Source organism: Sinohyriopsis cumingii, chromosome 12 (assembly GCF_028554795.1).
Source record: "Sinohyriopsis cumingii isolate HCF-2022 chromosome 12, ASM2855479v2, whole genome shotgun sequence".
NCBI classification, from domain to species: Eukaryota; Metazoa; Mollusca; class Bivalvia; order Unionida; family Unionidae; genus Sinohyriopsis; species Sinohyriopsis cumingii.
Window position 1 is genome coordinate 22,384,053 of NC_142972.1, and position 26,931 is coordinate 22,410,983.

The 26,931-nt window shown below is 34.2% G+C and overlaps 1 protein-coding gene and 1 long non-coding RNA gene across 4 annotated transcripts in view; one reads left to right on the forward strand and one right to left on the reverse strand.

Moving 5' to 3' along the window:
• The window catches only part of LOC149786091 (uncharacterized), a 38,902-nt gene extending 35,690 nt beyond the window's left edge, over positions 1-3,212 (forward strand). For both annotated transcript variants that reach the window (XR_016424874.1, XR_016424873.1), the window contains exon 4: positions 884-3,212. This is a non-coding gene — a long non-coding RNA (uncharacterized LOC149786091). The remainder of the gene's footprint in view (positions 1-883) is intronic.
• A 4,046-nt stretch (positions 3,213-7,258) lies between these two features.
• LOC149786092 (uncharacterized) overlaps positions 7,259-26,931 on the reverse strand; it is a 95,156-nt gene continuing 75,483 nt past the window's right edge. For both annotated transcript variants that reach the window (XR_016424869.1, XR_016424868.1), the window contains 3 exons: positions 14,947-15,083; positions 11,124-11,202; positions 7,259-7,386 (listed from right to left, as the gene is read on the reverse strand). The gene's annotated coding sequence lies outside the window, so the exon portion shown is untranslated. The remainder of the gene's footprint in view (positions 7,387-11,123; positions 11,203-14,946; positions 15,084-26,931) is intronic.

Genomic DNA, 26,931 nt, shown 5'->3' on the forward strand with positions numbered 1-26,931 from the left:
TTTTTTTAAAATTGGTGGAGGAGGGTTTACAAACGAATGGGAGGGCGCGCGAATACCATAATCAATAATATCAATAGTCAACATATTCTTACAGTTTTAAGCAAGAGTTACTTGCTTGAAGAGTTTGATAATAATGGGGGGGCTCGGGTTGCCAAAAACCCTCCATCAGTCACAAATATGGGAATTTCTGCCAAAATTACTAGATCAGTAAGTTAATCAGCCAATAGTTATCGTTATATAATGGGACCTATACGGTTTTTTTTTTAGATACTTTTGCCTCATTTTTGTCTAAAACCTTATCATATACACACATACACAAACATATGCATTTCAGTGCACATGACAGTTTTAAACATTGTTTGGATGTCCGTAAATACTTTTTTAAAATTGACTATAATTTTACATCCATTTTGGGCATGATGTAAACCAAAGCATTGTCTAAATAATGAAACCAAGTTTATTGCTGAGATTTGCTAAAACGTTTGTTACATTCGAAAACAAGATATTCTGTCGATTTTGATGAGTACGTCACATGTTGTTAGCTTTGAAAACTAGAGACACCCTGAAGAGCCAATTTGATTAAAATCAAATCTCCACTGTCCTAGGTGGGCAGTGGAATCTGATTTCAGTCAGATTGCCCGAAGAGCATGACCCAATAATTTAATTTTTTCTTAGACATTTCAAGTATTGTACATGATAACACATTAAGAAAGATGCGCCAGGAAGTCGCTTGATTCGTTTTCAGTTAACATCGCCAAGGCATGTGCAAAGCCGCTACAAAAAGGGAGCTAACAGGTTTTGGCTTGTGGCTTGCGATGACGAGTAATCAGTAGAAGTAGTAACGTATGATCAAATGACTCCATCTCTCATTGTTTATTTTCAGTTTGAAAAGAACGTCTTTTACTTTCGAGAGTTGTTCCGAATGGCTGCTAGTTATGACTTGAGATACTCCGGATTTATACACATTGTAGCAGTGATTATAGCCCTAAGATTGTTCCTAGATCAAACAAAGAGAAGATACAGCTATGTGTACTTCATTGGAGCATTTATAATTACTCTGATCAGACATATCGTCTCCAAGGAAACAGAATATGTGCTGCCATTGATAACAGCTTATCTTTTCCATATACCATGTTTACTTGGTGAAGACTATTTTCATCACAATAAAATAAACCTACATCCTGTTTGAAAGTTGATGACAGTGAAAATATTTTTAAATGTATGGTGGCAGACAGATATGTCCACTGTTACTGGAGACCAGTGCCCTCTTTGTTTTTTTAAAGGTTACCTCTCTTTCTGGCAGGTATTTTACTGTAAAGAATATAGCTAAATGAACACTTTAAAGAGTTAAAACTGATTGTAAACTAATATTTTTGAATTAATTTATATAAATTTGGATACTTAGATAAAATTTAACCATTTTTCAAAACTATATTTATCTTATTATCATCTGTAAAGTAACAGAAGTTCACATTTTTTGAGATATTTTTTAGTGCAATTATTTTTCAAAATGACCTAGCATGAGAGGGCAACTCCGTGACAAAAAGGAAAACATCCTGTATGACACTGAAAGAGTAAATGTACAAACTAAAATGTTATGAATAAACTTTATTCACTCTTGCATTTTGAAAGTAGGGATTTTATTGATAATTACAATGGCTTATATTTTGTGTCTGTGCTTTATTATTACAACTACTGTACCAGTATTCTGTTAAATGTATTTGCTCAACTTCTTTGTACGAGTAGACTTTATTTAAGAATCCAAGCCATTTGATTGGAAACTCCATTTTAGAATCCAGAAAACTTCTTTTTCTTTATATCTCTTTAAGCTAGCCTGCATATCAACAAAGATGCTCAGCCTTGAATGGCATGTTTTTAGATCTGCCTTTTTTGTTGTATTCCTCATCTGCCCTGCAGACTGCAAGTGGTGTTTTGACGAGTATAATGGTACCGTCGACTTTCCCTTTCATTGATTCAGAATTTGTCCAGCACACAGTTTCGTCATGAACCAATTCATCTTTCGGGATTTCCAACTTAGATTTTGTGATTAATTTGAGTTCTATGACATTTTGATAGATAATTTCTTAGTTTTTTTCTTGTGTTGAACTTATGTCACTTTACAGTAATATTCAGACAGTAATATTTGCAAAAATCTACAAACTTCCTTACAAGTGCGGGACCCAGTGTGGCTGAATAGTCTATGGCGCTTGTCTTTACAGATAACTCACATCTCACCTCTACCCATGTGGGTTTGAGACATGGCTCAGCCATGGTTATGTAACAAAGCTTTCCACAAACATCCCATGGGTCAGTGGTTGTTCCCCACCAAATATATTAGCCTCCATGTAAATCCTATCATGTACTTCATTCATATGTTATGTAACACATTTCTTCATAGGTGAAGTTTCTTTACTGTTTGATACAGAATGTTGTAACATCATTTCTCAAGAAAAGATAACATACATAACAAAATTGAAGCACATCAGTTAAGATTTTCAATTTTAATTGAAGTAGTTTATTCCGAGTCTTGTTTTTATATATTCTCTTTGTTGGTCAGGGATATAATTCATTGGGTATTATTATGTAACATATTCTAGACACATTTTAAATGTTTTAGTTATCTTGATGGGAGTAATTTATGTACTGTAATCCACATCTCTTAATTCCTGGCTCAGGAGTACAGTTATAGTGGAATGCTATCAACATTCATAAACCTACACAATTCTAAACTTAATTTTGTTGGGTCTCACTATAAATCTATTTCTTCTTTTTTTGTAATGCTAATTGTTCTTAACATACTTTCTGGAGAAAAACTGGTTTTGAGAGACATTTGATCTCATTCTGCGATGCAAATTTTTGGCATTTGTTTCTCCAAATGCATATAAAATCGAGACTCAAAGAAGAGTCATTACAAATTGTTTTAATTTTAAATTTGTGAATAATATTTCTGAATGAATTGTTGTGCATCTGATTCATTCTATAACATCATATATTTTGATGAAGAAAATCAAGCCTATTCACCGTTTTTAAGTGTAGTTGAGGTATTTAGTTAAATTTTGATGCACAAAATAGACAAGCTACAATCCCTATATTGTTTATTGAAGTTGATTATCTGATGCCAAGTTATTTTAAACTTAATTTGCATAAGAACTAGTGACAAAATCAGACACTGGAAAAATTTACGCAACAATGAAATCAAAAATGTTACAAGATTGCGTGTTCAAGTTGTCTTTCATACAATGTCGTATTGCCTTCTTTTATTATAAAGTACTGGAAGTGGTACTTCAAATACCTCATCACTCTGCACAGTAGTACTGGTCACAAATGTCTCGTGAAGAAAATTATTTTCGGCTCAGTTACATCCTCTCTACAATGACTACAGTGGGTATTTGTTATCTCTGCTATAATGACTGATCAGGTGCAAGTTACGAGTTGTACCTAATATGCCAATAACATGATGTATGTTTAGGGAAATGTTATGGCATCTGGCAATGAGAGAACAAATGTACAGCCAAGTCTGCCATTGTTTACTTGGAAATTCATTCATGCATAAATAGTGTAGATTTGAAGCCTAAAAGATTCAATTACTGATCTGGATGCATGCAACGTGTCATAAAGACTTTGTAGTAGTACATTATGAGCAGCATTTCATAAAGAGTGTTCATCTTTTTGGTTATTATGTTCCAATAATAACTGGAATGGTCCTGCTACCATGCCTGTTAGCAGCACCATTTATTTAAGAATAATCAGCAACTTATAACCACGGATTTCTAGTTCCAGTGATGTTGCTGTACATAATCTTGATCAGTGTCAGTTAAAGGCTCAATTTTCACCAACCGAAAGGTGTAAATAGTGGTGGAGTTGTCCAGTCAATAGAGAGTTAAATATTTTGCAAGACTGAATGGTAATTTGATTTAGAGATATTATGGACAAGAAACACTTCCAAGATTTCGATTTAAACAGTCTGATAAATTAGTCCCCAAACCTACTTTGATGTCGCGATGTAGACTGGAAGTCTGATTTCACATTGCATAAAAACAGTCAATTACTGCTAACAGATCCATCCACAACACTTGTGTGCACATATTGTTACATTTAAGATACTTACTGGTAATGTGTGAAGCATCTTGGGTTACGGGTTCTAAGGGCATTTTGGTGATGTGTACAGTATAATTCTGGACCAAATACATTTTCAACAACTTGTAAATCTATGTGGATTCAGGCTTCTGGTTGTAATGCAATTAATATCTTCTCATGTGACATGATTCAACAATGCATCAAATTACAGAAATGGGCAGATTAATGTTACAGTGCAATTCAAAGTGCTCAGAATTCTCAATCTGCCTATTTTGTAATTAGATGTCGTGTTGATGTGGCACAGAAATTTGAAATGGTGACAGGAGGTAGGGTTATGCTACTCCATGTGGCTTTCCTCATCACATTCAATCTGGAAATATGCTGTACAGATCAGCAGAGCCCCTTCAACCAAATGTACTCAAGAACAGCATGAAATACAGGTGTTTAGGATTTTGATTTTTTTTGTAACATAGCTTTGACAATTTTTGTCATATCGCTACGAGACCTGCAGTGTGGCAGTTCATAGATAAGTCTAGTACTGAAGCATCATGCTGCAGACATGGAGCATCATGTACCACCTGGTCACATTATCCCAACACCAGGACAACCAGTCCTAACACAAACCTCTTAATGCTGAGTGCCAAGTAAGACAGCTGCTAGCAAAAGCCTTTGGTATGGGTTTCAACCTGCAACCTCCACATCTGTGGCTATCAGATTTAACAAATAATTGATATGTGCATTTCATGTTGTGGACAGAGCTGTCTGCAATAATTGCTACCAAGTTTCATTAATAGTTAATATTTTCAGACTAAAGGAGACAATGATTATCTGAAATCAATATCTCTGGAAACTGCATAAAGAGGGATAAAAATTAGTGAACTTTGAACACAATTATTGAAAAATTGTACCATGACACTAGCTCCATCAACTTTGATGGCCAGTACCACATTATATGAAAATCCCAAAATAAAACTAAAAACATTATTTACACTGATTACATGTACAAATTTATTTGCAGCCAAATTTACAGATATACACAAACTTCAAGCAATGTCATAATATGATGCTGTGGCTAACTTCCTCAAGTGGTCTATGGTAAATTTGTTTTCAAAACAGTTCAGGCTTCCTGCCTGTTGGTTAATCTTTGTGACTAAAATTGTTGCAAATATTCATCACCTAAAGAGGTGAAACAGATTGTCTTATTTTTCCAAATAGGAAATACTCATTCACTGTCAATGTTGCTGATCTCCCAACTGAGAAAGGCAGGTTTTATTCAACAAGAAAACTCACAACTGATGCTTCAACATTGGTAGCTTGTGGGAATTGAGTAGGTGGCAAAAGAACTCCAGAGCTAAAATCTGCTTAGGGTGCTCTTAATTTTCTCAATATCTATATGCTTTTTGCAAGCAGTGTGCTTTTTCCAAATCGTTCTGCCACATGCTAACTTATATATTATTATATAGTACATGTATGACAAGTAAACTGTATGCAACGATACGATCCCCAGTAGACATTACCAATTCTAAAATTTGCGGCACACTACTGTGCGAAAAGATGATGTCCATCAATGTGATGATACAATTTTCAAAAGTTTTCTTGACAGTTATGTCATGCTTTGCTACAAATAAATATGCTTCCAGCTTGTCAAAATCTTGTAAATATATACATTATGCATAATGATGACCAAAAAATGTCAAATTGCCTAATACATTTGTATACCCATTCCAAATACCCTTTTCTTTTTTTGTTCTTTGCTTACTTCGAGAAATATGAAGAAAAAAAAAGAATATCTAATATACTAAAATCAAGATTGTTTTTAAAAAAAGACATATATTTTGGAACATTAACATTTATGTAATTTTGGAAACAAAACAGTATTAAACATTTCTAAGCATGTCATAAATACATCATATGACAATTGCATGATTTTCAGAATGGTAGAAAACTGCATCATTGTTGTGACCAAGAAGCTTTAACAAAAACATACAGAGATACCAAGTAGAAGATCAGACACATATTAAGATTATTTATTGTTATATTCTCCATTGTTGCCATTTCCTGTGATCAAACATTTCTTTTCTCATCTCTACAATGGCCACTAGTGGCGCTGTGATCAACTGCTCCAAAACAGATGATGCTATAAAGGAGGAAAGCAAAACATGAAACTCATAAATAAACTGTCACGGAACAAATGTTTGCAGTCATGAATAGTTTTAAGTTTTGAATTTTGGTACAGGTATAATGATGATTAGAAGTGTCATCGAACTTTTAATAAAATATACATTGTTTACGAATTATTCTGTGATTTATTCTTAAGAGCTCCAAAACCAATACTGTGGGGATATATTTTGCCTTGGAAGTGAAAACACTGTAACTGTAGTGTAGCTTAATTATAAGAGAGTATTAATCCAGAAGATGAAACACCAAATTATTAGTGGTGTCAGTGCATGCGCAACAAAATATGAACTCAAGCAAATTACAGTATATGCTAATCTAACAATATCTTAAAAATTCCACCATTCGAAAATGCTGTCTTCATTTAGTGTTTCTTTATAATAAAAAAATTAGTTGCTATGAGTATGTGCATGTGCCATTTTAAAAAAAATCAGTCTGGGCCCCGGTTTTGTTCATAAACATTTGTAAAACTGTTATTCTAAATATAGGTTATATACTTTACAATGCTTCCTATAGGGCAAACTGTAACTAGCAATATGGGGTTGTTATTGGCATCGGTGTCCACTGCTGCTATTTTGACTAGCACTGAATGGTTATTTTATTCCCAAATGAAGCCGAATAAGAATTTGGAATTCTTGATTTTTTGCATGCATTGTGAATCGCTACAGAGAATCGTGAAATTCACTCCAAAATTGTGAGGGTTTGCAGGTCTGCATAGCAAGTTATGCAACTAAATACTGCTGAGAAAACAAGATGTTGAAAAATCAGTGAACCATAATATACAGGTCTGTGATCCAATTTTTAATTTAAAGGTGAAATATTTTATATGACACATCTAAATACCATCTAATGCGACTCAACAAGCATCAGGGTCTGAGAAAATGACCTAAACACAAACCCTAGCCCAAGAGTTGATGCCCATTGGACTTGCAGGAAGATAGACTGCAAAAGAGATATCACAAGTCTGATTTGCTTTGCAATCCAGCCAAAAGACAAAAAGCGAGCATTAGAAAACAAAAATAATTTATTGCCAGAGTATGTATTGTAGAAAGACAAGAATCAATTAAAGATCATAAATGCTCTTTTTCCCCATTTTTCTCCATCCACTTCGTGTCTTTGCGTGCATTTCGTTTTCTGAAAATAAAAAGGATGTCCTTTCTATCTAGGATATAAAATGTTTATTGCATATATATATATATATATATATATATATATATATACACACACACACACCGCTCCCTCGATATCTCACACACAATGGGGTCCACAAACATAGACCACACTATAAGCGAGGCGTGAGTTACTGAGGGACCTCCAAAACTTGACAAAAATCACTTTGACATCGAGAAAACCGTAGGGGTGTGTGTTAGGGAACTGGGCTGTTTAATGACCGAATCCTCATTTTACAATCACGTCGATAATAATTTTTAATAATGCGCTTTTTCTAATGAAGTTGTTCATTATTCTGTTTAAATAAAATTTTTTTTTCCTCAGAATATCCAACATATGAAAGATCGTTCCAACTGGTTTGAACAACCATCAAGTGTACGTGAAAAATCTGTGTATTACGTCACTGGTTTTTGTTTTCTTGATCAGTCTGGTTCCTGTAGTGGTATTTAATAGTATCTTGCCAAATCGGTAGTCCACAATTTGGGAACTAGACTAACTACTGATACACCACCAAACAAGATTCCTTTTTTTTTTCAAAAACACGCGACATTTATTTCGTGACACATCTACGTCGAAACTCAATTTTTTTTATTGTTCAATTAGTACAATGTTAATGAAGTAATAATTACATTTCTTATCATCCCTGAGGATATCTCTAAATGCTAGTTCAAGAATTGTCTGAAACTCGCTTGCCCACAATGGTCCGTATCTGTGAAATCAAGCTCTTTATTTTACGAAGTATTCTTTTCGCTTTGCTGCCTTGTGATCTTTCATCAGTTATGAAAGAGTCGGTTAATTTAAGGTAGTTTCTGTTACATACACAATAACGTTTATTACAGTGTCTGATTGATCAAATGAAGTGAGTTCACCTGACATATGACCGAGGCCGCTAGATTTTAAGTTCTTTTATTCCACCTCCTTTTTCTTTATTCAAAAGACATATTTAACCTGATAATATAAAGGAGGCCAGCTTTTAATTCAGTGCAACAATACAACAAATACTTCCGCAAGTCAGTTATCAAAACACGGTCGGCATTTAATTAGGTTCTCAGAGAAACGCTTGCGGGCATAGCTGTTATGGTAGATTGACGCATTTTACGTTTAATTACAAGAGGACACATTGCACTTATGACGATTACACTTAAAACGAACTAAAAGATGCAACTAGAAGACAAATTTCAATTGATAAAAAAATTATTTAATTGTATTTATTTATTAAAGTACTTCCTCCACTCGGCGTGACATTTTCATTGATCGAAATTTCCTTACATATCGTTAATTGCAGTGTACTAGGAATGTCGTTTGGAAAGAAAATGTAAAAAAATTTGTACAAGTTATTTTTAAATTTGATATTTCATAGTGTTGATTAAAATTTCCAGGTCCTACATACCGATTTCAACGATAAAACGAGCAATACATCTAAGTTTCCATTACCAATTTTGATCGCGATTTTCTTCAAGTTCAACAAATAGGGATAATTTTATTTGGTATTTTCGGGTTTAAAAAATGGGAACCACGCCCGACACCGCATTATAAGCAGGTTTGCGAGTTATCAGGGTGCGAGTTATCGAGGGAGTGGTGTGTGTGTGTGTGTGTATATATATATATATATATATATATATATATATATATATATATATATATATCTGTGTGTGTGTGTGTGTGTGTGTGTGTGTATGTACATTGTACTTTTCAAAGAACTGTTCTACTAAAGCCAATGCCTTGCCTGCAAATCAAACCATGCTGTGTTGAACACAACCTCCATAATTCTACACAAACATCTTTATCATTGCTGATGGGCAAAATGGTAACTATGTATTGCCATCTGCTAGGACTGACAGCACAAAACTGTACCAATCAAGATGTATTTTCTCTGGTTTTAAGGACAATAAAGCTTGCATTGTTAGTATAATGACCAATAGAAGCTATATTGGGGTTTGAACCGAGATGAGGAAATCCCAGTTAAAGGGTTATATTACTTGTCTCCCCACAAGGCTATGCCAAGTGGCAAGACAAATAATGTTCACAACTGACTGTGATTTCCTTGTCTCAGTGCAAACACTGTCATAAGATTATTTTTCTCATTCAATTTTTTTCCTCCAACTAAATTAAAATAACCCTGTACCCCAGCAATTTAAGTTAGCTGATTCAAAACTCAGTATTCATCAGGTACTATTACTGATTACCACTCCATATAATGAACATCAGGTTTTGTACTCTTGTATGAAAATCTGAATATTTATCTAAGTAGAATCTAGCTATATATGCCACTCTTAGAAAAGGGGGAAAAAAATACCAAGAAAAAATGTATACTTGTTATCTGTTGGAAGTATTGCACAATGCCTGTCTCAAGCCACACAACTGTCTTCCCAAATACATGTTCATGTACTGCACATTAAGACAAATATGTTAATGAAGGTAATGGGGGTGGACCTATTATCCCACTGAACACAGGTTCTATGTACGAGAAAACAGAAACATAAAATCATTTGATATTATTACTTATTATCACATTTGATTGATGGATATTATGAAATTGACAATAAATTAGTATCTTTTATACAGTGAAGTTTTAACTTTCATCAGTTTTAATTTGGAAAACGTTCTATGATAGCAATGGCACAATACTGTCCAGTAGGCCTACAATATGAATATGCCTACAGGGTTCAGGTCTAAGGAAGTGTGTAGCAACATCAGGATATTTCTAATTCATGACTTGGAAATTTATATTTTCTGTCCTGGAAATATGGCAAGCGTTGCTATCACTAGTGCAATGATATGCTACATAGAAATTTTATACTGATGAATGAGTCACTATGGCTGGTAAGTACAGGAATTTTCATCTGCATTTACATTATTATAGTTCTGATTCAACTGGGGTAGATTTTGGGTGTTCAACAAAGTGAGAAGAACCCAGTCTGACATAACACATTTCTGTTTTTTTGCCAGCACTGCCATAGCATTTTAAGAGAGTTTGGTTTTGTATGGTCAATGATGTGTATTGTCTGTGTGTCTGGAGCTCCATCAAATAGCTCAATATGTGTGTGTATCAAAATATTTTGTATGTTGTTATCAAAGTTGGAGAGACCTTAAGTTGCTTTACGATTGATTGATTGATTGTTTTTTAACGGCGCATCAGCACTTTTAGGCTATTTAGCGCCAAACAAAGTGTTACTTGTATAATCTTTTAAAACTTATAAAAGGTTCTATATCGACCAGCGATATAAAAGAACAAATGGTTGAAATTAAAAACGGTAAGATGGTAACGGTGAAGTTGCTTTACGAGTGTATTTCTTTTTGTTATACACCTATTGTTGTTGTTGGATTTTATAACATCGCTGTCAGGTACAACAGAAAACAGCAAGGATTTCTTTTTAAAGTAGTTCCTAGCATATGGACACCAAGACTGAAACATGTCTGATATAACCAAACAGATAGAAAAGTAAGGTTAACAAAACAGGTCGATTTCTTTCTTGGTTTCAGTTGAAATGTACCCAAAATCTTCATTATGTTAAACATTTCATTATCCAGTACATAAATATCGATTTCACTGTATTTTAAAGCTGAATTTTTCTGTAATTAATGACACTTAAATTTATGCTGAATACAAGCATCTCTTGCACATTATTTGCAAAATGAATCAAAAGTTTACATCTCAAAACCTGAACAAAGCTAAAATGAATTCCATTACCAACATTTACCTAGTTTTCAGTCATTTTTTAAATGGCCGAAGCAGTCAAATTAATCCAGTGAAGGCCTCAAGCTGACATCTCTCAACACCTGAAAGTGCAAGAGAAAAACAGAAAATATCTACACAACATTTATTTTTAAAATCTGTTAACAAAAGTACAGTACACTTAGTTTGTGAGTAACATGTTGCAAATCTTGACCATTCAAGGTAAATCATTATATACTTATTACATTTGCCACGATTTTGAACTTCTTGACATTTAGACCCAAAATTTAAGGTTTCTATCCTACCCCATTTGCAAGTCATCAACAAAGTATGGTTAAGAAACTTCATCTAGAACAAATGTTATCGAGCAAAAACACATGTTCACATAATCCAGGTCTTTGACCATCTGACCCCCAAAATCAATAGGCTCTTCTTTACCTTCAATAAATGGAAGCCATCCACAAATTATGGTAAAGATGCAAAGTCCAGAAATGTATTATGAAAACGAAAGAAAAAAACATTTTTCTTCTTTCAGTCACACTGAAAAACATCTTCGATCTTCAGTGATGTTGCCAGGATTTTATCTAACAGAGTGAACATCTCCCTTGTAACCAAGAAAAAAAACAGCAATAGATCAATATTTTCTGATCACTGAAATACCAATTTCTCTTTCTTCCTGCTTCACTCTGACAGAGCTCCAATGAAATCAAAATCTTTAAACTATGTCACATCTATTGTAAAAGCATTAATCTGTTGACTGTTTCTGAACTTAACTGTTCTCTTTATCAGCGAATAAGTATTGTCCTGTGCTGAGAAACCTTTTCAGAGTCCAATGTCTGAAACAGCATATGCTTAGCTAGTTTAGCCAGCTTGAACAAGCTGGGAAACTGTTCTGTATAGTTATGTACAATTTTCCAAAACTCACAAGCATTATCTTTTGGATACTTCTGCTCCAAAACAAGATTTTCACCAACACAAACTCTGCCAAAGTTTGACTTTTTTGTATCAGTGCCTTACTGACTTTCTATGCCAGATTTTGTATCTGTTCCATAATGCTGTATTAGGGTTTTAAGTACATCAATGCCACTTGGCTTGTTCAGACTGGTATATTGATTAAATAAATATCTTGACTTCTTAACTGCATCTTATTCAATTTCATCTTAACTCTTATAGGGCTACATAATTCTGTAGCACAAAATCAAGCAAGACTAAATTGCTTGAGAAAAGAAATGTAACTTGTGCTCAATTTTTAATTCTGTTTTTTTAGTTAGGCTTGGCATTCTGCCTTTCCTTCATCTGATTTCAAAATACAACTGAAAGGAGGGTTGAAAAAGCATGCCACCAATTTTTTGTCCATCCAGCATGTTCATATCACTTCTATTTACAGCACTTTCAGCTCCAATAATCCAATATACTTCACAACATTAAAAATTACTGTCACCATTATTATCATTAACCAGCATTTCCCCAATGAAACCATCATCTGAAGATGAACCATGCTGGGAATCTGGCATTTTGGATTTGCTAAGTAGCCCATACTTTAAAACATTTGTAAAACTTCCTTCATGCAAAGTTCAAACTATGACAAAATAATTTCAGATCCCCATTTCCAAACACCATGCTTTTTAAAAGCAAAAATGAGCTAAAACTTCACATAATATTTTGAAGTTTGAGTACATCTGACATCCAATAATCTTGCGTCAAACCAACTAAAAACCAGACCCGGCATATACAAATCTGTGTCAGTCACCAGGGTGCAAAGAGAGGTCAATGCTACAGTACTATCATATGAAGGTGATAGCTGTTGCCCTTTTAAAAATGCCCACTTCAAAAAGAATCATTGAAGAAACTGATGCTTTTATAGGTTGAAAGAATTTCCAGGCATTCAAGACAATTTCTTTCTTTTAACTGTGGTGTGTCAAAACAATCTCTGATATTCTTCAATGATCAACAGATTTTTAAATTTGCTATGATGGACATATTCGATGTCAGATTGACACCATATTCATTTAGGACATCATTGAAAGTCTTTTGGTGAAAACCTCAGGTCTGAAAATTTCTGTTCAGGAGAAGCAGCAATAACAGTATTTTCAATATGGCAAATGTTGGTGGCAATACTGGATGTCAGATGAGAATGACTTTCATTTAGACTAACTAGATGTAAGAAGTCTTTTAGTGAAACTTAACATTGATCCAACCATCTATTTAGGAGTAGAGATAACAAGATTTTCAAGATGACTGATGTGGCAGCCATACTGGACATCTGATCATTTAGGCTTAACTAGACATTATAAGAAGTCTTTTAGGGATAACCATCCATTGATATATTCATCCTTTTGGGAGAATAGCAGTTAAAAAAGTCTGACTGGCACCATTTTCATTTAAGACCAACTGTGCCACCATAAAAATTCTTTGGTAGAAACCCACTTTAAGATGACTTTCTGTTTAAGAGGAGCTGCGATAAGATGTTTAAAATGGCAGCCATACTGGAGTAAAATCAGCACAATTTTTATTTAGGAACAACTAGATATAAAAAGAAGTCTTTCACTGAAAGCGTCATGTTTATATGAACATCCACTCAAAAGCATTTTCAAGATGGCTGACTAGGCAGCTTCAATGGATGTACAAATGGTACCATTTTCATTTAGGACCAACAAGACCATGGGATGAATGATTATAAAGTTACATAACTATCCTCCAAGTAATTTAGAAGGAGTAGCAATAACAGGCTTGTGTTAATTGACGGACAGATGACAGATGAAAAGACCATCTCTATGGGTGAAAGTTGAGAAAAACCACAATATTTATAAGTAGAGCTAGGGTAAAGTGGAGAAAAAAAAAACATTTTTAAAAGTAGGCCCAGTTTCAAGGGGGCTACCTTTGCCCCTTTTTGGGTCCAGTGCATAATCCTGATGGCCCCCTCCCCCCCAGCTAAAAAAAAGTATCTTTGACACTTTTTTGCATAAAAATTGTGACTGAACAATCCAAAATTCATATTCTTTGATATGATGAATCACTAATACATAAATTTCTCATTGTAAATTTTGAAGAGAAAAAAAAATGTGCTCATCAGTTTTTATTTCATTATTATTCTGTAAATGTGAAATTCAGGAGCTGAAAACAAAATTCAAATTTAAATAATATACATGAATTTTGTTTATCATCAACCTCGTCCAAGATCCTCATGATATAAACCCAATTTCCAACGTGCATCAAATATGCGACAAGCAATATGACCTCCAGAGTGGTAGCAGGCAAATGGTGGGCTATGATGGACAGGGCCATACCATAAGCTCACAATGCAATACAGCTATGTGATCTAATAATTAAGATTTTGAGAACTCATTTATTGCAGACCTCCATGGCAATTTTAAAGAAATGGGGACCAACTACTTATAGTTACAATAGTAAACATCATTCATACTGTAGTATACATAACCTAAAAACATAATACTGATAGTTGTATCCCTGCCTTACAAGAACCCATCAGAACAGTAAATTTTCAAGGCTACCACTAAATCTTGCAAATAACTGCATTGGCACTTTAACCAGTGTATTAATTAAATACAAGTATGGGTAGTACATTACAAGTGTTAAGATCACAAATACACACATTTGTTAGACTGGTAAGTGAAGACAACCATGATTGTGTACCTATATGGATTGTGTACCTACATGAAGTCAAGAAATACAACTGCAGACCAATTGTTCCAACCTAGTATACCTGCTGAATTCCTTTCCAATGCAGCAACTGCTCAAGTGTCCGACATACCCCCACTTAACTGAACTCTACATATGCTCAAAGTAAGGCTCCACAAAGTCCTAGAACAGAGTGTAAAAAAAATTACCTTGTGCAGAAATTCTCTCCAAGGCTAGAAGTGTTCCCATTCATCATTTACATCAGTGATAGGCTAACTGACCAACTGACCAGTATGGGGGAAAGGCATATTGTCAATCATCCTGGTATTGCTAGTTCCTGCAGCACCTGTTCACAAAATAATCAAAGGAATAATCAGTTAAACTGTCTAAAATATTTAATTTTCTTGATAGAAATTTGAAAGAAATCAGTATGTACCAAAAAAAGGAGGTTTATATGGGGTTGCCAAAAACTATATGAGAATGGAGGAAGTGAAAATTGTAATTTTGTATATAAACAACCTTGCATTAGACCGTAATAACATCAAACATATAAGACTTACCAAGAATGCTCTAGTTTACATGTTTACTGATTTATATACATTAAAAAGTTACAAGCTAGTGAGAAAAGCATCAAAGCTTACATTAGTGCCTGGAAAATTCTTGAGCTCATTGCCAATAGGCATCACACATTTGTTTCAACTACTCTCTGAAGCAACTTCAGCTGTAAATGATCTCCTAAAATTTAAAGTATAGATAACCCAATCTTGTACAGTATTACGAATATAAATACATTTTAAAAAACTTTGTGGAAATAACTGGAATTTATTAGCTTAAAATTGTGATTTATATAAATGTGGCCCAAAATATAAGTTGAGTCTCTACCTGAATTGCCAGCAAATAATGTTAACCAGGTATATTTGCCATAGTAGCCTCCAAAAAAAAACAATCTCTCCATAAATAATCAACATTCTTTGAAATGTGTACTTTACTTTTGTTTAAGAATGTATTATAGTAAAAAATGATCAAGTTACAGCAGATGCTGTGTAAAGAACAAAATGACTGAAGTTACCACATGACAGTAGACCAAACAATGAAGTTACCACTTGATAATACACCAAACAATGAAGTTACCACTTGATAGGACACCAAACAATGAAGTTACCACTTGATAGTACACCAAACAATGAAGTTACCACTTGATAGGAGATCAAATAACTTCCTGCATCACAACATTATCATTTGATAGGAGACCAAACACCTGACTTCATGAAGATGAAACTTAACTGGAGTCCAAACAATCTGCTATATCACACAGTTACTACTTGCTGGGAGACCAAACAACCTGCTATATCACACAGTTACTACTTGCTGGGAGTCCAAACAACCTGCTATATCACGCAGTTACTACTTGCTGGGAGACCAAACAACCTGCTATATCACACAGTTACTACTTGCTGGGAGACCAAACAACTTGCTGCATCACAAGGTTATCACCTGGCAGGAGAGCAAAAAAATCTGTGGCATCACCAAGTTGCCAGTTAAACTCACGCCAAACTTCCTGCATCATGAAGATATAATGGTGTACATGTTCCTATTTATGATGCAAGATACTTCCTGAAGATCTGCATTTTCAACAAACCAATGTCTTGTGACACCTCCACAGCTACTTAGCTTTATTAATAAAAGAAAGAAAAAAAACACTACACAATATGCACTTCATATGCAGTTATGGGTCATAGTGACCTTGACTGTAACACTTTTTTAAATCCTGCAATTATCAGGTTCATATATATTATAAATGGTAACCCATCCAGGAAGTTTAGTTATGTAAATAAATTTCACAGACTTTAGGAGAGTGCTCTGCCCATTAATTAGCATGGTAAAAATATAAAATGACTTGAGCATAATGTTCTTCTCACCCCTGGTAATTAGCATAGTAAAAGCTATGTTAAATGACTTCTTGGACTTGAGAAAAATGCTCTGCCCAGTAAGTAGCAAAAGTATTTAAAACTGACGTTTTTCTCTCCTCACTGAATTTTTTTGTTGATGACTGACAACATACAAATACAAATTTGATGTGAAAATATCATGAAAACTTCATCATATCATTCCTAGTTTGTCAAGATTTAAAACTGTAAATAGTGTAATACCCAAAACTGTCTAGGTCACCAACCAGGTTGGACAAAATCTTGCCAGAACAAAATTTTGATCATGTAAACCATTACAGCTAATCACATACAGCTAATGTTTCTCCCACCCCTGGCAATTAGCTTCACCATTACAGATGGGCAGCAGTTTACTGTGATGTTTTATGCAATAGCTAATTAACATATGCCATGCCCAATCATTTGGTCTATTACAACTCGAGTTACATTTTACAAAAATTAATTTCCCTTTATTAGACCAGTGGATGTTGAGTTTTAGATGTCAAACTCGACATGCTCTTCTGTACTGTCAAGGGATATATACATAGGTGTGCTCATCGAACAAAAGTCCTTGTACTGAAACCATTCTACTACTTTGGGTCACAGTGACCTTAACCTGAATCCACCAACCCCAAATCATTAGGATTCATGGGCAAATTATCTGTCATATTAGGCATGTTATGTGAACCGTAACTCAAATTATCACATTGAAACCATAACCTACCAAATGTTCATCAACGACAAAATATGAACATAACAAAATATTATTTACCGTAACATAATGTGGTATTGTACACACAAACATGGACATAACAATATGCTCCATGAAATGCCGCATGCACATAAAAGCAACAGGATTTCCATCTTCCAAGTCAAATAATTTTACATTATTAAACCTTTGAGAATATGGTTGCAAATAAGACTTGTATGTCTTTTAATTGATGGAGTCAATGTCAAGAATCATATTAAAGTTAGTTTTCACACCCAATTTACCTAAATACAATACCATTTTAAAAAGCAATATAGTGACCATACATTAAACCATCTTGTAAATCTGAACCTTGCAAAACCAAAAACAAAATAATATATGTGTCGCATAGTACCTATCAAATCTGCAAGTGGGTGTTAACCAATATTAATCGCATACTGATGCTTTATACAGGTCCATGTAACAACTTGAATATCTGCTACAAGCAAACAGGCCGTATTTGTCACTCCAATAGTTCAGTTTTGGCATTTTATGACACAGCAATGCAAGCAGGTTGTTTGTGCTGAGGTAATTTGGAGTATAATGCTTTGCCCAAGGGAACACCACAGTAAACAACCTAGACTGATATGATGGTACGATCTGACTGGACGCCGTTTCTGTCTCAAGTTTTGTATGCTAATCACTGCACTACTACAGATATAGCCTCTTACAACATATAGGATGGCACATAGGTTCTATTTGGGATCCCCCAGACTGCACATAGGGTCACTCCAATGTGAATTAACTCTACCACAACTCAAATGTCATTTTCATACAATGCACAACGCACTTTCATAAAACATTCACTGACAAAATCTGATCTTTGTTAAAGACAAAATAAAGAGTTCATTTCAGTCTATAACACAATAGTATAAATTCTGTATCTCCGTACAGAAAATATAACAAAAGGTAGAACAGAAATTGCTTATTAAACTTGACCATAATGAAATGGACAAAGGAAACCATTTAACACAGAAAGCTATACAATTTACTTATCACGAAGAGCATACAAATACACTCTATTCAGGCCCACAAGTACCCCACCAGCTACTGTGCATTTGAAAAAAATGATCAGTCACACTTGGTATGCAACCATTAATGAGAAGTGAGCATATCTTTATCTCACAAATGAAATCAAAAAACCTGTCCTGAAATGATAAATTTTACAAATGAAAATTTAGTTTAGCACACTGCTGCACCCATGAACAGAATAATGTAAATTAAATGCAAATCTTAGCAGAATAGTTCAAAATACTGGGCAAAAGGTAATACTCTGGAAAGTTTCAGCTGAATACAGCAACTGGTGAAAACTTTATTTTCTACAATAGCATTTATACCAATTCTTTTAATTATTGGTTTATCCTCCATCTATACAGAAAAGTGATGTTTAAGGTTTGTGATTCAAAGGCTCAATATTCAGCCATTTATAATGTCAAATTTTACAGTGAACATTTTCAGCCATGAACAACCTTAATATTATCCCATTTTATTTTTAAACTTTTTGTGTAAATTTCTGGCATAAGTTTTTCTTTGCGCATATTAGTTGATGAAATCTGTTTTTTTTATCTCCTTTTGATATTTTGCAAGTTATGGACATATCTCTACAATGACACATATGCCAACCCAGAGAGGTACAAGTGTAATTATTGGAAAAATAAATGGCACAAAGGCATAATCTGGGCATAAAGATGTAGTCTATATGTTACAGCCACAATTCCAGTACCCTGTATTCAATGTACTTTTATTTTTGCTATTAAACTGGTTCTGCAGCTAGTCAAAATTAGGTTCAAACCAGAATATGAACACAAATATACTGACAAATTATTTCTTTTCAGGACTCACTAGTTTCATGTTTAATTTTTGCTGATTGATCGTAAAGTCATGAATTCTGCAATGAACATGATACGTGCTTGATACTAGTGCTATCACGGTAATCATATTCTTCTTTAACAGTCTGTAAAGCAGTGTTGTTTTGTCCTTTTTTATCCGACATGTTTTGATGTCTGAAAAGGTGCATCTGCTCTAACATTTTCAGTCATAAAACACAAGTCACACAGCTAAAGCCTTTTTCGTAACATCTGGTGCCATTTTTCTTGAAAAGTAAACTGGTCTGCAACCTATTTTAACAATTTAATAAATCTGTGAGGCACAGTTAAAAACTGAAGAAACCTGTCTGGGTTGGGGTTGGGGGGTTGGGGGGGGGCGAATGTGTCAAATATAGTTGCTGTAAATAGAAAATAATGAAAGCTCAATGAAAGCTCAATGAAAGCACAAGCATGACATCTAGTGTTCTTACGCTATTCTTATGCAGCAATCATCTTTTTAATAATAATGTCAAAGCCTTTTATTGCTTTTTTGTTTGTTTTTAACATACCAAAAAAGTGTAACCCAGATACAAGTGAGCACAAGAAGTATTCAGGCAAGATCTAGTATACTCGCCTTAGCAAACAATTTCATCGGTTATATTTTTCAATTCAATGCAAGGTCTATATGTGCTCAATATAACTCATAATTTAATGCTTGACTATTTCACTATGTAATCTTTCTCCCAAATATTATATGCAACACTAATAGAGCTAATCAGTCAGTGATCTAGCCTAACCTTTTGGCCCCAGAATCGAAAGGCTTTATCCATACCCCAAATATAAGCAATTCAGAACATCTCTGGGTCTTTTGACCCTGAAATCAATATGGTTCTTCTTTATGTCCAAGTGCATACCAAGTCCGATATTTGTGTTCTATAAGCTATTAACACAAAGTCTGCTGATATGGGCAACTAGAGTTTTTGTGTGGAAATAAATTAGTAACAAATGGAATGCATAAATGTTTACATGTATTAGCCTTCAACTCATTCGGCCCCAGAGGCTTTTGTCGTTTTTGCCTGAAACGTGCGTAGGAAAGACATTTGGGGGGAGCTATTTCTGAATACATTGTAATACATCGGCTTTCAACCGATTATCCATAAGACTAATGCCTAGTTGTATTAGAAACATCATTTTACGTTGGCTATTTTGCTTGCGCATGAGCAGATGGGTAAAAGTTGGATTTTTTTTTTTTTTTTTTGGGCTTAATGGACCAATCATTTTCTTATGGAGACCGCAATTTATTCCAAATGCCCACCTTATCCTAGTTTTTGCAAAGAATCACCTGTCTGTGTGCAGTTAAGACTGGTATGCCTTAGATCTGAGGCCAAAAGGTCTAAAATCCGGACACAAAATCGCATTCCGACCTCAAGCGAATTTTGTGTGAAAAAAAAACTGGTCCAAAATATGAGGTTTTCCCCTCTGTATTTTGTAGTGCAACTAGAACTTCCAGATTATTTGGCATCATTTTAGAGCTATATCTGTCTGCTTTTTTTTAATACCACCCATGTTGGTGTATCTTAAATGACCTTGATGCTGCAGAACTCGGAAGTAGGGTACAGTCTCATCACGCCAACAGACGGGATCGGGGCCGAATTGGTTTAAAGTATATCAGCACACTAATCACTGTGGTGCCAATCAAAACCAAATTCTAAAAATGTACTGAAAAAGAGGATTGGCACAATAACTAAGGGAAGATGGACTCTTCCAAATAAATGTAAACATTAAGTGCAAATAGATAAATGATAATAGGAAAAGATGATAAAACTGCAAAATGTTTATGAAAAGACAACAAGGTAAAAAATATTAAAATCTTAAACATTTGTGGTCAAAATTTGCATTATATAGTGCATTCTCTTACAATGCCCAAGACTTTCTCCAGTGGTTTATCTACATAAAGTATCTTTATCAAGTTCATATTTTAAAAATCCTGTCTTGATGGGTGGAAGTAGCTACACTCAACAAAGATGTATTTAACTGTCGGGATAAATAAATGCACCCTTGTTGGGGTTCACTTTTCACAAGGCATACAGAAGTCCAGTATGTGTTCTATATATGACCAGCACAACACCATTTCCTTTCAGCAATTTGTTTTATGCAAGGGATGCCACTTTCCATGGACGAGTTTGATGCTCCAAAGTTTGCTTATGCCTTCATTACAAATATTTTCCCAAATATAATGAACATGCTGATTTATAAAAGATCTTAACTCAGAATATGGAATGTTCCATTTCAAAATGGGTGACTGCAGGGCATTTACCATCTTTCCATGTACCATAATACTAATACAACAAGGCTGCCAACGGTGTAGAATACTTCTTCCAGAATGTGCGAGCAAATCACATTCCTTTAGGATCTGGGATATTAACAGATTGTCCAATTTAAGTTTCTAAAGTCTTTCAGTGTGGAAGAGGAATCTGAAAAAATGACAGATCTGCTTGTAAAAAGTTTCAATGTAGTTCAAACATTTTAGTATGGCTCTAATTTTCTGCAGTAAAAATAGAGGCTTTATTCAGTAACTGGCTCAAGATGGTCATGATGATACCATGGCTTGTTGTAATGTTCCAACCTTGTCTCCATCTGAACTGTTCTTATAGACAGGAATATATGGCCACAATTGGAGGCAGGGATTTCACTTAATTTGCTATGAAAAACTTTGAGGTGCTGTTGAGGACTCCATAAATATCACTTTCCATTTAGGAGGATTAATAAAAAAATATTTTCAACAAGTAACAAACTTGTGCTAGTGGGCATATGGACAACAGACAATAAACTTGACCATGTGCTCTTCTGCTTGATAATCAGTGGAGCTGAAAACCTTTCAGAACTTAACCCTTCCAAATAAAGGTAAACATGTAGTATCAAAGACAGATGATAAATATAGATGTGCTTTTTCTTAAAAGGTATATATATAAGAAACAGGAAAAAATATAAAATCCTTACAATATAGAGTTCAAAACTGGTTACATAAAGCATATTCCCTCATATAATACACAATTTTCTCTCATGGTAAATGTCCTTGAATGCAGTTCACATATAAAAAACTTCTCTCATGGTAAATGTCTTTGAATGCAGTTCACATATAAAAAAACTTCTCTCATTGTAAATGTCTTTGAATTCAATTCATATATAAATAAATTCTGGGCATGGATCCACCTGACATGTATATGTTCAACTGTCAGTGGACACTGGAAAGGTGTGCACTCTGGTCGAGGTACACCTTTCAGGAGGCATGCACAAATGAAGTATGCGTGTTCTATCCATGACTGGCACTGAGTGATCCGTTTCTTTTATGACACTCTCTAATGATGGGCTTGATGTTATGAAACTTGTTTGAGTTTTCATTCCAAATATATTGCCAAACACACAGAACATGCCAACTTTTTATAATATTTGAAGTCAGCTTTTGGAACCACCCATTTGGAAAACAGAGACTACAAGGCATCTTTCACTGATTGATCTGTCTTTTCCTTTTCATCAATCCATAATCACCCCAGTAGTTATTGACAAGTTGAAAAATAGCAATGCTGATGCATAATACACACCACAGATGATGCATACCAGACAGGACTTGGCCCTAAGCTGGTTAGCTAAAAATCAGGCTATAGCATTTACCTACATCAATGACATTTCATGTAGGTCATGTAAATATCTACAAAATCAATATTCCATTTAAATGAATAAGCAGATCAAACATGATCAAAAAATGTTTTAATGCTGATAAAAACAAAGGCCTAAAAAACTTATAATCTGATTCTGCAATATTTCAACAAGGCAAACCTTGTACAATTGTTTTGTGACCCTAAATTTTGTTAAAACAATTAAATATAGCAATATATTTTTTAATTATTTACATTGATGACAAAATTTTGCACTTTTACAAGAATTTCATATACCCGGTACTCTATGTCCTTCTTTTCAGGGACTTGTGATCTACCCTTTTAAGATTCTAGCAGGAACAATATAACCATATTAATATTCATGAATCTTGTTCACAATCAACCATGTCCAAGATCTTGACGATATAAGCCCTTATTCCAAGGTTGATCACAACAGGATTAAAAATATGGCGTCAAGAGTGGCAACATAGCAACTGTGCCGATGCTGTACCAAGATCAGTTGGTTTTATGGACCAACACTCTAAACAGGATATACACTCCAAACCATGTCTTTCATCCTTCCTTTTGACCCACCATACCCAAGGATTTTACCTTTGCAAAATTCAATTAAGAACGAGAAAACAAAAAAATGAAAATCAGTTTAAGTTCTGGCATTCAACTCATTTGATTCTGATTTTAAAAAATATATAAAACCTATAATTTTTTTATTTTTGAACATAAACATAGAAAATTGTAGTCTATGTAGGTCTGAGACTGTTACAAAATAATTCATACATACCAAAACTAACTTTAATTAGGTGTATACTTGCTAACTGGGCACAGGCGATGAAATATACCAAAGAAACAAGTGGAGATGGGATGCGGAAGTCAAAATTGGGATGCAGATTTCTTGCTGACAAGGTCTCTTTCTTCCATCCTCAACTTCTAGCTTGTTGCATTTAAGGCAAGAGAAAATTTGGCATGGCAGGTCTTCCTTCAAAATCCTATTAGAATGGAGAGCTAGAGCTACATGGGAATAAAGACATAAGTTAATAGCCAGGCCAGAAGATATGGACTGCTCACTTAACCATTCGTTGTAAATTAACTGGGCACCTAAAAATAAACCGATGTCTAAAAGCTGCGATTCTGGTCTGGGAATTAATATAATGGTAAGTTTAAGCAAGCTACTTACTTGCTATTAAGAAATACTGCTGAAGTTGCATGCCAAGAAAAAACACCGCTAAAATGTACTTGTAGTTCTTCATGCATACTATGTCAAACTTTTTAAATGTCAAATTTTTTTAAGTTGCATTGTTTTTCATTGTAATGTATTTCACACAGGGTCATACCAAAATTTAGAGAAATGTTTTTGAAACAATTCTTCACAACCATACTTGGATTCTATCACAAGGTTTCCTAGAAATGCAATTTCTTGCCTACAGCCATATATATTTAAATTTTTTAGAGAATTAAATATCTGAATTACAAATGTACAAATATGCAAACTCATAAAATCAAAACCAAATGACATGTATCACAAAATATGGTTTTCATACCAGTAAAGGGACATAACTGTATCCACAATGTCAAAGACAATACAAGCTCATAAATGTTGCATGATCTCGGTACATGATGCAGTGTTCATACCAAATTATATCAGAGTATGTTGAATGGTTCTCATACTATAACAGTTACAAACATCTCGTGGGAAGATTTCAAGTTCATTGTCAGGCCATAACTTTATCCATAAACAAGTTGATGAGACAAAACCAATGAAAGGAATATCTAGGTCCATGGTAAAATGCACATAATAAACACTGAATATGTTGAATAGTTCAAGGAGATATGCTGGTTACAAGGACCTGCTGCAGGGCGAGGTAAATCTGAATTAAAAAAAAAAACACAAACAAAATCACCCCCCACCCTCAACAAAACATAAATTCTGTCCGAATTAGTACTGAAAAAGAAAACACTATTAAAAGGTGTTATATATACACCTCATGGTCAAATCACCTACCAAATGACATCAAATTTTATATGCAAGATTCCAGAGCTTTGGTGGTTAAAAGTATGAGCCGACAGGTGGAAAAAATCACTACAATAGGGCCACTTCAGCTCGATGTATCCTTTAAATCAAAATTATGATTCACAAATTATGCATATACAGCTGAATTATATTATACCTGAATTATATATGCTGCAAAGACACCTTAGGTCTTACGGTACGTATAACCTACTGAACTGACTTATAATTACTTGAACACAAAACTTCAACGTAAATACCATTTTTGATAGATTTCACGGCCACAATTAAGGCTGGAAATGCATACCTATGTCTCACCATTATTATGCAGGTGAGATCATAATGTGGAACAAGGTCAGTGCCAAAAAGGCTAAGTAATGTGATCTAGTGATCAATGATAAAATAAGTTTGCTCAATAAGCAAGGGGGGGTGAGAGGGATCAACAAATGTTGCACAAAATATAAATTTCAGGCCGGGTTAGGGGGGTGAAATCTGACATACATGTATTCTGTCAAGCCTGGTGTTTCACCTGCGACTGTATTGATGCATTCCAACCACAGCCCCCACTTTAAAACAAAAATGTTACACAAAACTAGTGCTGGCAACAAATTCCATTGCCAGTCACCATGCTTACACAGAAAAAACAAGAGGCCCAAGTGGACAAATAATCACCAGTTTTATATAAGACAAAGTAGCTGTTGTATATTACCTGGAATTAAAGACCTCAATGCCAAGATGATCCTCATTAAAAGACAAGGCTGTTCCTTTTAATGTGCCTTTTGTCCCTAAAGAGGTCAGTTTTCAAACACCAACATTAATTTGAAGACAACACAATATTTTAAATATATTTTGCACAAATCAGCCCAGTAATTCTTTAGCAATCTCAAATAGATACATTCTGCTAATATAACCGAGAGCCTCAAAGTAGACATGTCATTATTTATCTCAACAAGTAATGATCGTTAAAAAGTTTTTATTATCATCATTATTATTATTACTATCTTTACCCCAATACTAGATTACAATTTATGACACCCTCAATATTTTGGTCAGTCACAATCTGTAATATTCTTGACCCTAATTTTTGCACATGTTCATTAAGACCACTGATAGTTGGCATAGTGAAATAGAAGGGTAACTGGATTTAATGGAACACCCAATAAATGACATTACTGCTTAAAACAGATTGCCAACAGTTGCCATTTTGTAATTCTCAACTAGGATCTTCAGTGGAGAAATGTCAGAAAAATACAATTTCTTAACAGCTTCCATATTTATTTTCAAGACGATATCAATTGATGGATATGAGAAAAGATAAACCTGTGTCATTTTCAGCATGAAGTTATATTTGGAAAATAATAGTTTTCATGCAGATAAGGCACTTCATTTGCTAAAAAGAAATTGATAAAGCAGGTAAACATCAACTTTAATTCCTAATATCATTTAAATTAAATGTGGAAAATCATTTGAATCCATCCTATGCAAGCGGTGTCAAGCAAGTTTAAAATGGTGAGTCCCTTGCAAGTCACACTGTTGAAACCCCAACATAAAATGCCTCAAGAAACGTATACACAGAATATATTAGACTCATTATCTAAGGTTATCATTAATCATTACAAAATAAAACTTTGGTTAAGCAGATTATTGAATTTCAGTACAATTTATCTTTACATATGCCCAACAATTAGAAATTTTCATCGGTCAAATTAATATACTTTTTCTCCATCTGGGTAAAAAATGTTAGTCTTGTCCAATTTTCACTAAATTGATTCTTCCTTTGCATTCAAACAAGAATGTGAGCTGCTGACAATGATCCACAAAACATGATAAATGTTCACTTGCTGAATACCTTTCACTTCATTCTGTGTAAGAGTGAAATCTGAATTTGCAAGACACTGCAATATTACCTGCAATTCATGCTCGTACAGCAAGCTACTACTTTATTAATGGTTCAATGCAACTAAAGTGTGGATTAGCTAATGGTTCAGTCTGTACAAAAATAGTGGCATACTTGTTTGTCATATGAAGGACTATTAC